Source organism: Scylla paramamosain, chromosome 5 (assembly GCF_035594125.1).
Source record: "Scylla paramamosain isolate STU-SP2022 chromosome 5, ASM3559412v1, whole genome shotgun sequence".
NCBI classification, from domain to species: Eukaryota; Metazoa; Arthropoda; class Malacostraca; order Decapoda; family Portunidae; genus Scylla; species Scylla paramamosain.
The window spans coordinates 34,255,056-34,271,457 of NC_087155.1; the positions used below are offsets into that span (position 1 = coordinate 34,255,056).

General features: G+C 38.4%; 2 long non-coding RNA genes across 2 annotated transcripts in view; both read right to left on the reverse strand.

Annotated features, from left to right (window-relative positions):
- LOC135100351 (uncharacterized) overlaps positions 1-4,281 on the reverse strand; it is a 5,325-nt gene extending 1,044 nt beyond the window's left edge. The window contains exons 1-2 of the long non-coding RNA XR_010268627.1: positions 3,871-4,281; positions 1-319 (exon numbers count right to left, since the gene is read on the reverse strand). The exon at positions 1-319 is cut by the window's left edge and continues 33 nt beyond it. This is a non-coding gene — a long non-coding RNA (uncharacterized LOC135100351). The remainder of the gene's footprint in view (positions 320-3,870) is intronic.
- Positions 4,282-9,372: 5,091 nt separating this feature from the next.
- Positions 9,373-15,693, reverse strand: LOC135100352 (uncharacterized). Its single transcript, XR_010268628.1, has 3 exons — positions 15,132-15,693; positions 11,227-11,578; positions 9,373-10,555 (listed from the first exon to the last, which is right to left on the reverse strand). It is a non-coding gene; the product is annotated as an uncharacterized LOC135100352 (long non-coding RNA).
- Between the last annotated feature and the right edge of the window lie 709 nt (positions 15,694-16,402).

The following is a 16,402-nucleotide window of genomic DNA, read 5'->3' on the forward strand; positions in this document are numbered from 1 at the left end:
TAGAGCAAGCCACTGTCTATGTCTCTCTAATGACTCATCATCTTCTGAATGGGGCCTTGGTGGAAGGTAAGCCTTTACTCCATACATCAGTGGACACGTAGTCTCTTTTGGCGCTATGCAAGGGATCTTCTTTTTCCTTGACGTCACCTCAGTCACTGAGGAATCCTGCCTCTTTCTTGAATTCTGAAACTTGCGCTGGATGAGCAATTTCCATTGCAGCTGCAATTCATGCTCCTCGAGATCACTGTTTCTCAGGATGGCAGGAAATGATGTCAAAACAGCATTTGCCATATTCATATACTGTTCTGATGTTGGATAGCTGAAATATGATAATGATAATAATAATAACAATAATAATAATAATAATAATAATAGTAATAATAATAATAATAATAATAACATATTATTAATAATAATGTCACAATACCTTGATATGTAATAATGATGATAACAATAATAATGATAATATCAATCTAGCTAACTATATAGATGGCTTAACTCCTTTTATTATATTATTATTATTATTATTATTATTATTATTATTATTATTATTGTTGTTCTTCTTCTTCTTAACAATCACCTAATTGTGCTTTTGTCCCAGTGAAATTGGCAGATAGTGGGTACACTATCTGAATAGTACACCCAAAAGGTGGTTTCACACCTATCAGTGCCGTATTAGTATCGTATAGGTCAGTGTCAGTGTCGCTTTCGTGATGTCTATGCACACATATCCTTTCAGACGTGGAGTTGGCTATGATTGTCATAATTCTTGATGAAGAGCAAGATGCTTGCTTAACAAAAAATAAAGAAAAGAAAAGTGGGTACATGAAACGTGGAAGAAAAAGAGAAACTGAAGGAGATTTTGCTACTCTGTACAAGGAATTAATTAATGATGAAACAAAAATTTTCCAGTACTTAAGAATGTCCAAAAAACTGTTTGATGACATTGCTCAGTGATGTGTGGTGTGGTGTGGTATGGTGTGGTGTGTTATGATGTGGTGTGGTGTGATGTGGTGTGTTCTGGTAAGTATAATGTACAATGTGATTAATTACATCAATTAAAAAGAGTATTTATCACCATTTCAATTTCTTCTATTTTATTTCAAACACTTGTCCGACATCCGTGAAAATTTTTAAAATACCAGTGACGACGATATTCCATTTCACGGAACGGAGACGTAACAATCACTTCAGTCAAAACACGGTACTTCGCCGGACGTGTGTAAATGCTTCCGCTGAATTCCAAAATGATGATTTTTTTTTTTTTAATGACACTGAAGCACTGAACAGCACGGAACGAATACGGCACTGATGTGTGTGAAGCGACCTTAAACCGTATCCCTCTGGAGGCATATTCCCGAAGTCTGGTAATGTTTCGGCCCATTTACTCTTGTAGCGGTTAGGTTAGGTTAGATTAAGTTATGTATAGGTAATTTTGTGTGAGAATCTCAATGAGACTATTTTAGAGAGAATCCTACAGTTAGTTTTGGAGCTACAGCCTAGTGTCCATACAGGCTGGCGGACGACTCCTTCCAGACTTCAGGAATATGCATTCTGGCCCTTCACAAGAACTGACATCAGATCCCGGTATGAACACAGGCGGTGCATCCCATGTTCTTTTGTCCCTCTTCTCATTGCCTTCCCATTATATATATATATATATATATATATATATATATATATATATATATATATATATATATATATATATATATATATATATATATATATATATATATATCACTCAACATCCCTACATGCAACAAAACTTACCAAAACACACTCAAAATACACTCAAAACATCCAAAACACAACCAAAACACATCACAACACCCCAAAATACCCACTACACTCACCTAAACACAACCAAATATTGAATATTCACTCAAAACACCCCGTAACATCTAAAAATATCCAAATAACCCACCCCAACCACGCTAAATTTATCCAAAACACACTCAAAGCACCCCAATATACCTAAAACTCATCCAAACACACTCAAAAGATTTAAAACACCCAAAATACACTACAACACCCCAAAACTCATCAAACACACCCAAAACACATCAAAACATCCAAAACACACTTAAAGCACCACTCAACACCACAAACACGCCACAAAGACACCCTTAAAGACCCAAAATTACTTGCACACAATCAAATACACACACCCAAACTCACCGAAACACTTAAAACAGAAAATAAACCCCAAACAAACTCACTACACCTCAATATACCCCCAAACACACCCATAACACACAAAAACATCCCACAATATACTCAAAACACCCCACACGACTCAAACCACTTACAATATAACTAAAGACATCCTAAACCACATTTAAAACACCAAAAAATTCACCCAAAACACAATGATAACAGCAAATATACACCCAAAATACACCTAAACACCACCAAAACACACTCTAAACACACCACAATATTCCTACATACATCCTAAACATGTAAAACACCCAAAACACACCAAATATTACAGAGAACTGCAGCGCAGCAAGGGAAACTAAGCTAAATATTGTTTTACCTGTTTTGCCTCCTCCTCCATTTCTTTCTATTTCTTCCTTCTCCTCTTTCATTTCTCTTATTTTCTTCCTTCTACTACAACTATCTACACGCCTGACTTTAGAAACAGCTGGAAACACTTGGAAAACACTGGAAATTACGGTAAATATTGAGGAGACACTGGAGCAGACCGAGTCCCGAATCCTTGATGACGTCACAGGCGTGGTGCCGGCGCCCCGCTGCCATACGTACGTAAAGTATTTCATTTTGAAATTGACCCATAGAAAAAATGAAGCTAGGCTCGAATGCATTATATATTCTGACTTGACAATTACTTTAATTAATATTCACAATATCAAAACACCTCCAGTCTCAGTAGTTATAAAGAAATATTATGTGAAATATGGAAAAAGTGTTGGAAATTTTGACACCATTAAAAACACTGAAAAGTCCACCTATTCCACTTTACACTGGTAAAAAAACATTTTAAAAAATCTGAACTATTTTTTAAAATAATGCACACTTAGTTACAAGCTACAATAAAAAAATAAAGAAGCTAAAAAATGACAAAATCACCACTTTCAACGGGACAATAAGCCTATTCAAATTCCACATACTTAACTCAACAGGAACGCAACATACTTTAAAAATCACAAACGATTTTTTGAAGCAATAAAATCTTCATTAAAACCTCAAATAAAAAAGCCAAAAACCAGGCTGGGTAAATTCACCGTACAAACTGCCCCTTATTTACATAAAAAACAACACCAAATTCAGCACATTTACTTAACTGAAGCAAGAAAAACACTTCAAAAGCAACGAAATATTTTTAGAAACCATAAAATCTTACTATACAAGCCAAATAAATTAATTCAGAAAAATTAAAAAAATATTGGAACCAACAAGCCGGAACAGGTGCCAGTCCATCATGGCGGCCCTCGGCGGCGACCTCAGAGGGGGAGCCGGCGGCCATGTTGCCTTATTTATTCCTATATAACACCAAAACCAGGCAATGACGGATATATCTGACCAGCGGATATGAAGGCTAGACATGTGGATCCATCTTGTGATATGTTAGGCTTACAATAAGTGAGAGACGAGGCAAATAATGGCTAATAACACAGCTGACGGCTTGTTTACATATTGGCGAACATTAAATATTTGAATAAATTTCCAACTCTTTCCAGACTCAGACGTAAACAAAACCTAAATATAAATAATTAACCCCTAAAAAAACGAAATAACGAATAATGAATCCTAAATAAACGAATACAAGACACTACAGGGAGGATTAGGGTGTTGTGAAGGCAGTAAGGCTGACTGAGGAGGGACTGGCCCCGCTGGACTCACCTTACGTACTCGTGCCTCTCTGGTGATGCTTGACGGTGCTTGGTGCAGGAAGAAGGTGTCGGGAAGACGGAAACACTGGTTAATAGAGCGTGTAGGGCAAGACTGACCAGTGCTGACCAAAACACTGCAGCCAGCCAGCCGCTCGCCGTGGTAACTCCCCAGCGCCACCTGTCACTGATCCAACACCCACCCACCCCCACACGCACACACACACACACACACACACACAAAAGTTGACATGCTATCAAATAATATGTCAAATAATATAAATATCCTCACTTCCTGACTCTCCTTTCCCCACTCCACCCCCGATAAGTGATTATGAACGCAATCTTCACTCAGTGCGGCACCGTGTCACCGCAGCAAACACGAACCAGGGCAGAATACGAGTAGGCTCAACTGAAATGCTCCTACTCTCTCTCTCTCTCTCTCTCTCTCTCTCTCTCTCCTCACGACTGTTTTTCAAAGCTATAAAGATGATTATCAGGGTTTTCAATGGTGTTTCTCCTGTTATTAATGTAGAAATGTTGTTAATCTGTCACTAAAACCGTAAAAATACCCTTCAAGACCTGTGCAACTACTGACAGAGAGAGAGAGAGAGAGAGAGAGAGAGAGAGAGAGAGAGAGAGAGAGAGAGAGAGAGAGAGATAACTAGCAATAACATTCACACACACATACACACACCAGTGCATTTATACGAAGGACTCTCCTGAACTAGACGAGGTCATACTTTGATGTATACTTTGGAAATCAGCTATTTTTTTCTATTAAGACACACAATTAAACGCTGATTTCCAGACGTGTCACTTGCGATCATACCACGTACTCTCGTGGCCTTGCAATGCGCGGCTGCTTAACGGGATGCACGTTCTCTACTTATGATACAAATTATTTCCGAAACGTGCCATTTTTTTTTTTTTTTTCCCCTACGTCCACTCAGAGGTCAAGCATACGCAGCTCACTGGCCCTTCCTTCCGCCTCCATCTTTCACTTTGTCCTCCAAAACCGTGGGGAGGGTACAGTGTCGCCCCACACACTCGCCACTCACTTTTCCTGCCTTTCTTACACTCTCGGGCGCCAGCAAGGCCTAGTACCTTTATATATATACCTATTTTCGAGTATGTGTTTGCAAACAAATAGTCGGAATCGTTACGAAGGTAAGACTGAAACTTCATAGATATGTTTTTTTTTTTTTTTTTTTTGTTGGAGGATAGGTGGTGATGGAGGGGAGGGAAGGTTTATCAGTGGGTGTGGTGTTGAGATGACAAAACGCCTTAAACTCCTGTCAAACCTCAACAGCGCCTGCCATCTACATCTGTTATCAGCTCGCCATCTCCACGCGACAGGCTTAGAGGGGAGGAGAGTCGAACGAGTGGCAGCATTAGTCACAGTGACTAACATAATGTTAGTCAATTTGTGACTAACTGAGCACTCAACCTGAGTATGGTCTTACTCAAATATATCTGACTAATGCCTTCGTACTGTTCACTGCTTCTACTAACCACATTAGTAAAGTGGATCATAGGTTAGTCAATTAAATGACTAATTAGTTAGTCTTTCTTAGGCAGCTGATGAATCATTAGTACCTTTAATACTAGCAGCTAGCTACTGCTGTCTCAAGGTTAGGGAAAGAATAGGTAATAAATTCAATATATTCATATACAATTAAATGTTCCCTCCATTTCATGGCATTAAAAAAAAAAAAATAATAAAATAAACACTATAATTTTTATCATCTATAGTATAATATGCTTTTCACTTGAACATTTAACAGAAAGCTCCCCTCAAAACTGTAATGATATATAAAACAGATGTAAAAAATAAACTCCATTAGTAACACTTCATCCTAGCATGAGAAAAAAAAAGCAACACAAAAACAACCTGTTTTGACAAGCCATTAAGTAAATAATACACATTTGTGAGTATTAATCACTAAAACTTGCAATGTAGAAAAGAAAGTAAGCATCTCCCATTCATAAACTAAAGGAAAAAATATGTAAGTAAAGTTAACATAAATTAAATGTAAGGAGTTACAGACCCTGTAAAGAATAATTAATTAGTCCACTGCTAATCATTATATCACAGTACTTTTAAGAAACTTAGGGAAACAACCAGTGCAAAAATAGACATTTAACCTTATTTGTACAAGCTTTTAACCCAGATCATATCCATATGTCACCATTAATCCTTTAAAGCCACACAAAAAAAGAAAATGAGTATTTCTATGGGATATACTAACTAAACAAATCTACAGAAATGCTCAGAACAGTAATAAAGAAGCTTCACATATCACTTGCAATAACATAGAGAAATAAAAAAAAAAAAAAAAGGTAAAAAATGCATAAAAAAAAAAAATATATATATATATGCATCATATGGTACATGAAGAATATATATATATATATATATATATATATATATATATATATATATATATATATATATATATATATATATATATATATATATATATATAACATAAGAACAATTCAGTAAGATTTCATGAATACTGGGTTGGGGGGAAGGGGAAGTACAAGTATTTCCTTTTCCTTTTAGAAAACTTATTTACATAATGTTATGTATTTATTTCACTGATTAATCTTTAACTAGTAATTGACTAGTGTGTGTGTGTGTGTGTGTGTGTGTGACAGAGAGAGAGAGAGAGAGAGAGAGAGAGAGAGAGAGAGAGAGAGAGAGAGAGAGAGAGAGAGAGAGAGAGAGAGAGAGAGAGAGAGAGAGAGAGAGAGAGGCATTATGTGTGGAGTTGAATATATTTGGAAGCAGATTTATGCATTTTTGTAGCTCAATTCTGTCTTTACTTCATTGAGTTTTACAAGTAGAGATCTTGTTTTTGAAGTGTTACCTTTGTCATACTTGATACCTAAGAGACGGGATGTTGTGAAACGGAGGAAATGTTCACAATTTTTTGGGTGTTCAATATTAAACACAAAGCCCTGCTACCAATGAGACTACAGCCATAGAAATACATGTTGGTTCAGCTACAGGTGCACCATCAAATACACACTAGACTGCCCTGTTCTTAGTTCTTCTTCTGGTACCTTAAGGAAGAAATAATAGTGTAAACATTAATAACATTTTGACATTAAAATAAAATTTATATGTAGATGTATATCTTAAGGTGATAATATATTCAGAAATTTCAATATATACACACCACTAAAATCAAAGGTACTGAAATTTAACCTTAGTAAAAAAGAAACCTTTCCTTTCTCCAAGCAGGTGAAGTAACCCCAATATAACTAAGCAAGCATCTGGTGCAAATATATATATATATATATATATATATATATATATATATATATATATATATATATATATATATATATATATATATATATATATATATATATGTGAGAGCACAGGGACACTAGATTTTGAGAGGGCAATAAATTACCGCCCCGTCATAGGAGAGAACCATCCGCCATGCGGGCAGGTGGGCGGAGCCTGTATCAATGCGCGCGGGCCGAGGTGAGCGGGGCACGACCTTGCTCGGCCTCACTCCCAGCCAGGTCACCCAGCGCCCAGGACGTGCCCTCCTCGACTCCTCCCGAACCAGCCTGCAGAAAGGACAGCGTGGTGCAGCGGTAAGCCGAAGCCCTGACCAACGAAGCTGGCTTTCATCGAAGCAGACTGGAGGAGTGAGTACACCAGTGGGCCGACGTGCAATTGTCATGGATCGGTGTTTCCTTTACGTTACCCCTGCCGATCACATGCGACTCCTGGTTGAGTCTCCAGGTAGACTAGGGTGGGACACTCAAAAGAAAGCACAGTCGTAAATATTTGACTTATATTTACACAGTAATTACAACAAAGGCCTGGCTAGCTATGGCTACACTCAGTGGCGCGTGGGCCGCACACAAAGAAATACCTATTCCTTCGGAAGTGAGGCCAATGCGCGGTCCTTTTGCGTTGTGAGAGCACAGCCTGACGTTAAATTACTGGGTCACGGAGGTAATTAGTCGGCACTATGCACTGTATCACTTATGCCGGGCAAGGAGCGACGACCACGTGGTCGCTGGGTGACTGGAAATGAAATCTTGTTAACAGGCCTTACCACAAATAACTCACCCCAGGCGTTCCACTGGTGTACTCACTCCTCCAGTCTGCTTCGATGAAAGCCAGCTTCGTTGGTCAGGGCTTCGGCTTACCGCTGCACCACGCTGTCCTTTCTGCAGGCTGGTTCGGGAGGAGTCGAGGAGGGCACGTCCTGGGCGCTGGGTGACCTGGCTGGGAGTGAGGCCGAGCAAGGTCGTGCCCCGCTCACCTCGGCCCGCGCGCATTGATACAGGCTCCGCCCACCTGCCCGCATGGCGGATGGTTCTCTCCTATGACGGGGCGGTAATTTATTGCCCTCTCAAAATCTAGTGTCCCTGTGCTCTCACATTACCCCATACAAACGAGGATTTTTTTTCCGGGAAAAAAAATTCTAAGCCTTACTAGCTACTAACGGTTGTGTGTGTAGACTAAAAGGGGTCTTCGGGTGGAAGCTCAGGTGGCTCATGAGGGTAAAACCCCGTATTTACGTTAAGAATCTCGCTTAGGGGGAAAACTCCTGAACCAGCTGAACCTTCCCGTTCCTTTTGCAAGACGAAATATCGTCAGACTTAAACCGCCCTCCCATTGTTATGTATGTCTGTGTATAACATAACGGAGTGTAGGTGTTCGAGCGTACGTAATATATGTGTAAGAGATACGCAGACGCTACACGAACACGGAGCGGTGTCTTCGGATTCATCTTGGGGAAGACGCAGCGTGGTGTCACCCCTCTCTGGGAGACACGAGCGTGTTCTGAACGGCCTTCAGGTCGGGATTGGCCTCAGAGCCCCTCTGCCAACAAAGAGAAAGTTTAGTGTCTTCATAGTACCATATACATCCCATATTCAAACACAGAACACAAGTGACAACTCATCCTGTAGTTGGGGTGTAGTAGTGTGGGTGGTTACTCGTCTCGCTGGGCCACCACATAACCTGGTCCACACTCTTCATTTCCAGTCACCCAGCGACCACGTGGTCGTCGCTCCTTGCCCGGCATAAGTGATACAGTGCATAGTGCCGACTAATTACCTCCGTGACCCAGTAATTTAACGTCAGGCTGTGCTCTCACAACGCAAAAGGACCGCGCATTGGCCTCACTTCCGAAGGAATAGGTATTTCTTTGTGTGCGGCCCACGCGCCACTGAGTGTAGCCATAGCTAGCCAGGCCTTTGTTGTAATTACTGTGTAAATATAAGTCAAATATTTACGACTGTGCTTTCTTTTGAGTGTCCCACCCTAGTCTACCTGGAGACTCAACCAGGAGTCGCATGTGATCGGCAGGGGTAACGTAAAGGAAACACCGATCCATGACAATATATATATATATATATATATATATATATATATATATATATATATATATATATATATATATATATATATATATATATATATATATATATATATATATATATATATATATATATATACCAATCTTTTAAAAGTCTCCTGTAATTATTGCTTTATCACATAAGAATTAACAAAAATAAAGCTCCTCGATGGTTCTACTAATTATATGAATGACAAGCATTTTGATTGAATGCTCAGAACGACCAGTATACTAATGATTTTTGTCATTTGTGTCACAGCAGCAAATCTTTTGTACGAGTATGCGGTTATGTTTTTTACTTGAGACACTATTTGGGTAATATCATAATGCAATAATGCTTTGTCTAGCAAGTCCTCGTAAGAATATGATGAGTACTGATTGAAAAAAAAAAAAAAAAAAGAAAGAAAGAAAGAAAACCCCAGCTGAACCTACATGCCCTGACATAACGCACTGATGTTCCGAACTCCCGATTCTTCTCATCATATCCACCAAAACAGTGTGAGAAGTCCTGAACTTCATCACAACCATGGAAGAAACCTTTATCAGACTGTTTGCACTTGCGCTAGTGCCGGCAAAGGTGACTCCAAGAATTCTATCTCCACACGAATTAGTGACCTGTCTTACTGGACTGCAAGGGAAGAGGATGCAGCTAACATTTCTAAAAAGATTGATAATATTTACATTTTAAATTTCAAATTGGACAGCCTATTGGGTTTATTTACACTAGAAATAATGTCTTTCCTTACGAGAGAGAGAGAGAGAGAGAGAGAGAGAGAGAGAGAGAGAGAGAGAGAGAGAGAGAGAGAGAGAGAGAGAGAGAGAGAGAGAGAGAATTTTTAACATCACTTATGCTGCAAACAATTATTTAGCCATAGCACTCAGCGTAAAATTTGATAGAAGAGCAGGAATTTAACAATTAAATTAGTACCTTTATAGAAATTGGTGCAAGCATTACAGTTAGATAGGTCATGCTTAATACAATGTTTGGTTTTTGCATGCAGCATAGTTTCATGAATACTAGGCTTATAAAAGTGAAAGATGCATTGCTAATGATGAAAAGATACATATATTAAATTGCTACCAGCTACTGAAATGAACAAATTGAAATAGACATTACTCGCATTGACTTTCATCGTGGTCATAGAGTTCAAATAAGGTTTCCATATACAGAGGAACTGCTTTTCTTTTTTTGAGAATGGCAATTATTGGGAGCCTATATTTCTCCAGCCCTTTCAAAACTGCTACTATTGGGTCTGGTTCATCCGCTTGTGGTTCTAATCTCAGGAACTCCTTGATTATCTGTAAAGATATAAGCATCAAATAATTATAAGTGAAGGTTACAGAGATGAGCATCTGCAATAACTGTACTTAGTTATGAGTGCTTATCTCCCGTCACTGAGGCCTTTGAGCCTGAGAGGGAGAATGGAAGTACCAGTAGTTAAATATCAATTACCTACTATAAAATATAAATAGCTATATACATTATAGCCCTACAAATAAAGTTGACAATTAGTAACAATATGTAGCAAAATCCATAAAGTGTACATATATACACACTTATGCCATCAAAAGTCTGAATCCATGGGTACAAGTTCAGGATTTCTGCTACAAGAATGTTCCCATTGATTATTTTTTTGCGTCTCTCAGAGAGTGTCAACTGCATGAAGCGTTCAGCCTGAGGAAAATCATTAAAGTAAAATGAGTTTTCATAAGTTGACTGTCCCACCAGCCTCCCTCTCTCCCTCATATATATATATATATATATATATATATATATATATATATATATATATATATATATATATATATATATATATATATATATATATATATACAAGCATCATTTTTCAGTGGCTATCCACCAGTACCAATGAAATTACTTACATAAGAGCAGGTATTTTTAAACAACACCAGTAAAGAAGTCTCTGAAATATAAAAAAAGATAAATCAAGCGTACAAATATCACATACCTTATCTAACTCGGGATCTTTCTTCATCCAATGTAGAGCAAGCCACTGTCTATGTCTCTCTAATGACTCATCATCTTCTGAATGGGGCCTTGGTGGAAGGTAAGCCTTTACTCCATACATCAGTGGACACGTAGTCTCTTTTGGCGCTATGCAAGGGATCTTCTTTTTCCTTGACGTCACCTCAGTCACTGAGGAATCCTGCCTCTTTCTTGAATTCTGAAACTTGCGCTGGATGAGCAATTTCCATTGCAGCTGCAATTCATGCTCCTCGAGATCACTGTTTCTCAGGATGGCAGGAAATGATGTCAAAACAGCATTTGCCATATTCATATACTGTTCTGATGTTGGATAGCTGAAATATGATAATGATAATAATAATAACAATAATAATAATAATAATAATAATAGTAATAATAATAATAATAATAATAACATATTATTAATAATAATGTCACAATACCTTGATATGTAATAATGATGATAACAATAATAATGATAATATCAATCTAGCTAACTATATAGATGGCTTAACTCCTTTTATTATATTATTATTATTATTATTATTATTATTATTATTATTATTATTGTTGTTCTTCTTCTTCTTAACAATCACCTAATTGTGCTTTTGTCCCAGTGAAATTGGCAGATAGTGGGTACACTATCTGAATAGTACACCCAAAAGGTGGTTTCACACCTATCAGTGCCGTATTAGTATCGTATAGGTCAGTGTCAGTGTCGCTTTCGTGATGTCTATGCACACATATCCTTTCAGACGTGGAGTTGGCTATGATTGTCATAATTCTTGATGAAGAGCAAGATGCTTGCTTAACAAAAAATAAAGAAAAGAAAAGTGGGTACATGAAACGTGGAAGAAAAAGAGAAACTGAAGGAGATTTTGCTACTCTGTACAAGGAATTAATTAATGATGAAACAAAAATTTTCCAGTACTTAAGAATGTCCAAAAACTGTTTGATGACATTGCTCAGTGATGTGTGGTGTGGTGTGGTATGGTGTGGTGTGTTATGATGTGGTGTGGTGTGATGTGGTGTGTTCTGGTAAGTATAATGTACAATGTGATTAATTACATCAATTAAAAAGAGTATTTATCACCATTTCAATTTCTTCTATTTTATTTCAAACACTTGTCCGACATCCGTGAAAATTTTTAAAATACCAGTGACGACGATATTCCATTTCACGGAACGGAGACGTAACAATCACTTCAGTCAAAACACGGTACTTCGCCGGACGTGTGTAAATGCTTCCGCTGAATTCCAAAATGATGATTTTTTTTTTTTAATGACACTGAAGCACTGAACAGCACGGAACGAATACGGCACTGATGTGTGTGAAGCGACCTTAAACCGTATCCCTCTGGAGGCATATTCCCGAAGTCTGGTAATGTTTCGGCCCATTTACTCTTGTAGCGGTTAGGTTAGGTTAGATTAAGTTATGTATAGGTAATTTTGTGTGAGAATCTCAATGAGACTATTTTAGAGAGAATCCTACAGTTAGTTTTGGAGCTACAGCCTAGTGTCCATACAGGCTGGCGGACGACTCCTTCCAGACTTCAGGAATATGCATTCTGGCCCTTCACAAGAACTGACATCAGATCCCGGTATGAACACAGGCGGTGCATCCCATGTTCTTTTGTCCCTCTTCTCATTGCCTTCCCATTATATATATATATATATATATATATATATATATATATATATATATATATATATATATATATATATATATATATATATATCACTCAACATCCCTACATGCAACAAAACTTACCAAAACACACTCAAAATACACTCAAAACATCCAAAACACAACCAAAACACATCACAACACCCCAAAATACCCACTACACTCACCTAAACACAACCAAATATTGAATATTCACTCAAAACACCCCGTAACATCTAAAAATATCCAAATAACCCACCCCAACCACGCTAAATTTATCCAAAACACACTCAAAGCACCCCAATATACCTAAAACTCATCCAAACACACTCAAAAGATTTAAAACACCCAAAATACACTACAACACCCCAAAACTCATCAAACACACCCAAAACACATCAAAACATCCAAAACACACTTAAAGCACCACTCAACACCACAAACACGCCACAAAGACACCCTTAAAGACCCAAAATTACTTGCACACAATCAAATACACCTCAAAAGACCCGACACACACACCCAAACTCACCGAAACACTTAAAACAGAAAATAAACCCCAAACAAACTCACTACACCTCAATATACCCCCAAACACACCCATAACACACAAAAACATCCCACAATATACTCAAAACACCCCACACGACTCAAACCACTTACAATATAACTAAAGACATCCTAAACCACATTTAAAACACCAAAAAATTCACCCAAAACACAATGATAACAGCAAATATACACCCAAAATACACCTAAACACCACCAAAACACACTCTAAACACACCACAATATTCCTACATACATCCTAAACACGTAAAACACCCAAAACACACCAAATATTACAGAGAACTGCAGCGCAGCAAGGGAAACTAAGCTAAATATTGTTTTACCTGTTTTGCCTCCTCCTCCATTTCTTTCTATTTCTTCCTTCTCCTCTTTCATTTCTCTTATTTTCTTCCTTCTACTACAACTATCTACACGCCTGACTTTAGAAACAGCTGGAAACACTTGGAAAACACTGGAAATTACGGTAAATATTGAGGAGACACTGGAGCAGACCGAGTCCCGAATCCTTGATGACGTCACAGGCGTGGTGCCGGCGCCCCGCTGCCATACGTACGTAAAGTATTTCATTTTGAAATTGACCCATAGAAAAAATGAAGCTAGGCTCGAATGCATTATATATTCTGACTTGACAATTACTTTAATTAATATTCACAATATCAAAACACCTCCAGTCTCAGTAGTTATAAAGAAATATTATGTGAAATATGGAAAAAGTGTTGGAAATTTTGACACCATTAAAAACACTGAAAAGTCCACCTATTCCACTTTACACTGGTAAAAAAACATTTTAAAAAATCTGAACTATTTTTTAAAATAATGCACACTTAGTTACAAGCTACAATAAAAAAATAAAGAAGCTAAAAAATGACAAAATCACCACTTTCAACGGGACAATAAGCCTATTCAAATTCCACATACTTAACTCAACAGGAACGCAACATACTTTAAAAATCACAAACGATTTTTTGAAGCAATAAAATCTTCATTAAAACCTCAAATAAAAAAGCCAAAAACCAGGCTGGGTAAATTTCACCGTACAAACTGCCCCTTATTTACATAAAAAACAACACCAAATTCAGCACATTTACTTAACTGAAGCAAGAAAAACACTTCAAAAGCAACGAAATATTTTTAGAAACCATAAAATCTTACTATACAAGCCAAATAAATTAATTCAGAAAAATTAAAAAAATATTGGAACCAACAAGCCGGAACAGGTGCCAGTCCATCATGGCGGCCCTCGGCGGCGACCTCAGAGGGGGAGCCGGCGGCCATGTTGCCTTATTTATTCCTATATAACACCAAAACCAGGCAATGACGGATATATCTGACCAGCGGATATGAAGGCTAGACATGTGGATCCATCTTGTGATATGTTAGGCTTACAATAAGTGAGAGACGAGGCAAATAATGGCTAATAACACAGCTGACGGCTTGTTTACATATTGGCGAACATTAAATATTTGAATAAATTTCCAACTCTTTCCAGACTCAGACGTAAACAAAACCTAAATATAAATAATTAACCCCTAAAAAAACGAAATAACGAATAATGAATCCTAAATAAACGAATACAAGACACTACAGGGAGGATTAGGGTGTTGTGAAGGCAGTAAGGCTGACTGAGGAGGGACTGGCCCCGCTGGACTCACCTTACGTACTCGTGCCTCTCTGGTGATGCTTGACGGTGCTTGGTGCAGGAAGAAGGTGTCGGGAAGACGGAAACACTGGTTAATAGAGCGTGTAGGGCAAGACTGACCAGTGCTGACCAAAACACTGCAGCCAGCCAGCCGCTCGCCGTGGTAACTCCCCAGCGCCACCTGTCACTGATCCAACACCCACCCACCCCCACACGCACACACACACACACACACACACACAAAAGTTGACATGCTATCAAATAATATGTCAAATAATATAAATATCCTCACTTCCTGACTCTCCTTTCCCCACTCCACCCCCGATAAGTGATTATGAACGCAATCTTCACTCAGTGCGGCACCGTGTCACCGCAGCAAACACGAACCAGGGCCGAATAGGCTCAACTGAAATGCTCCTACTCTCTCTCTCTCTCTCTCTCTCTCTCTCTCTCTCTCTCTCCTCACGACTGTTTTTCAAAGCTATAAAGATGATTATCAGGGTTTTCAATGGTGTTTCTCCTGTTATTAATGTAGAAATGTTGTTAATCTGTCACTAAAACCGTAAAAATACCCTTCAAGACCTGTGCAACTACTGACAGAGAGAGAGAGAGAGAGAGAGAGAGAGAGAGAGAGAGAGAGAGAGAGAGATAACTAGCAATAACATTCACACACACATACACACACCAGTGCATTTATACGAAGGACTCTCCTGAACTAGACGAGGTCATACTTTGATGTATAGTTTGGAAATCAGCTATTTTTTTCTATTAAGACACACAATTAAACGCTGATTTCCAGACGTGTCACTTGCGATCATACCACGTACTCTCGTGGCCTTGCAATGCGCGGCTGCTTAACGGGATGCACGTTCTCTACTTATGATACAAATTATTTCCGAAACGTGCCATTTTTTTTTTTTTTCCCCTACGTCCACTCAGAGGTCAAGCATACGCAGCTCACTGGCCCTTCCTTCCGCCTCCATCTTTCACTTTGTCCTCCAAAACCGTGGGGAGGGTACAGTGTCGCCCCACACACTCGCCACTCACTTTTCCTGCCTTTCTTACACTCTCGGGCGCCAGCAAGGCCTAGTACCTTTATATATATACCTATTTTCGAGTATGTGTTTGCAAACAAATAGTCGGAATCGTTACGAAGGTAAGACTGAAACTTCATAGATATGTTTTTTTTTTTTTTTTTTTGTTGGAGGATAGGTGGTGATGGAGGGGAGGGAAGGTTTATCAGTGGGTGTGGTGTTGAGATGACAAAACGCCTTAAACTCCTGT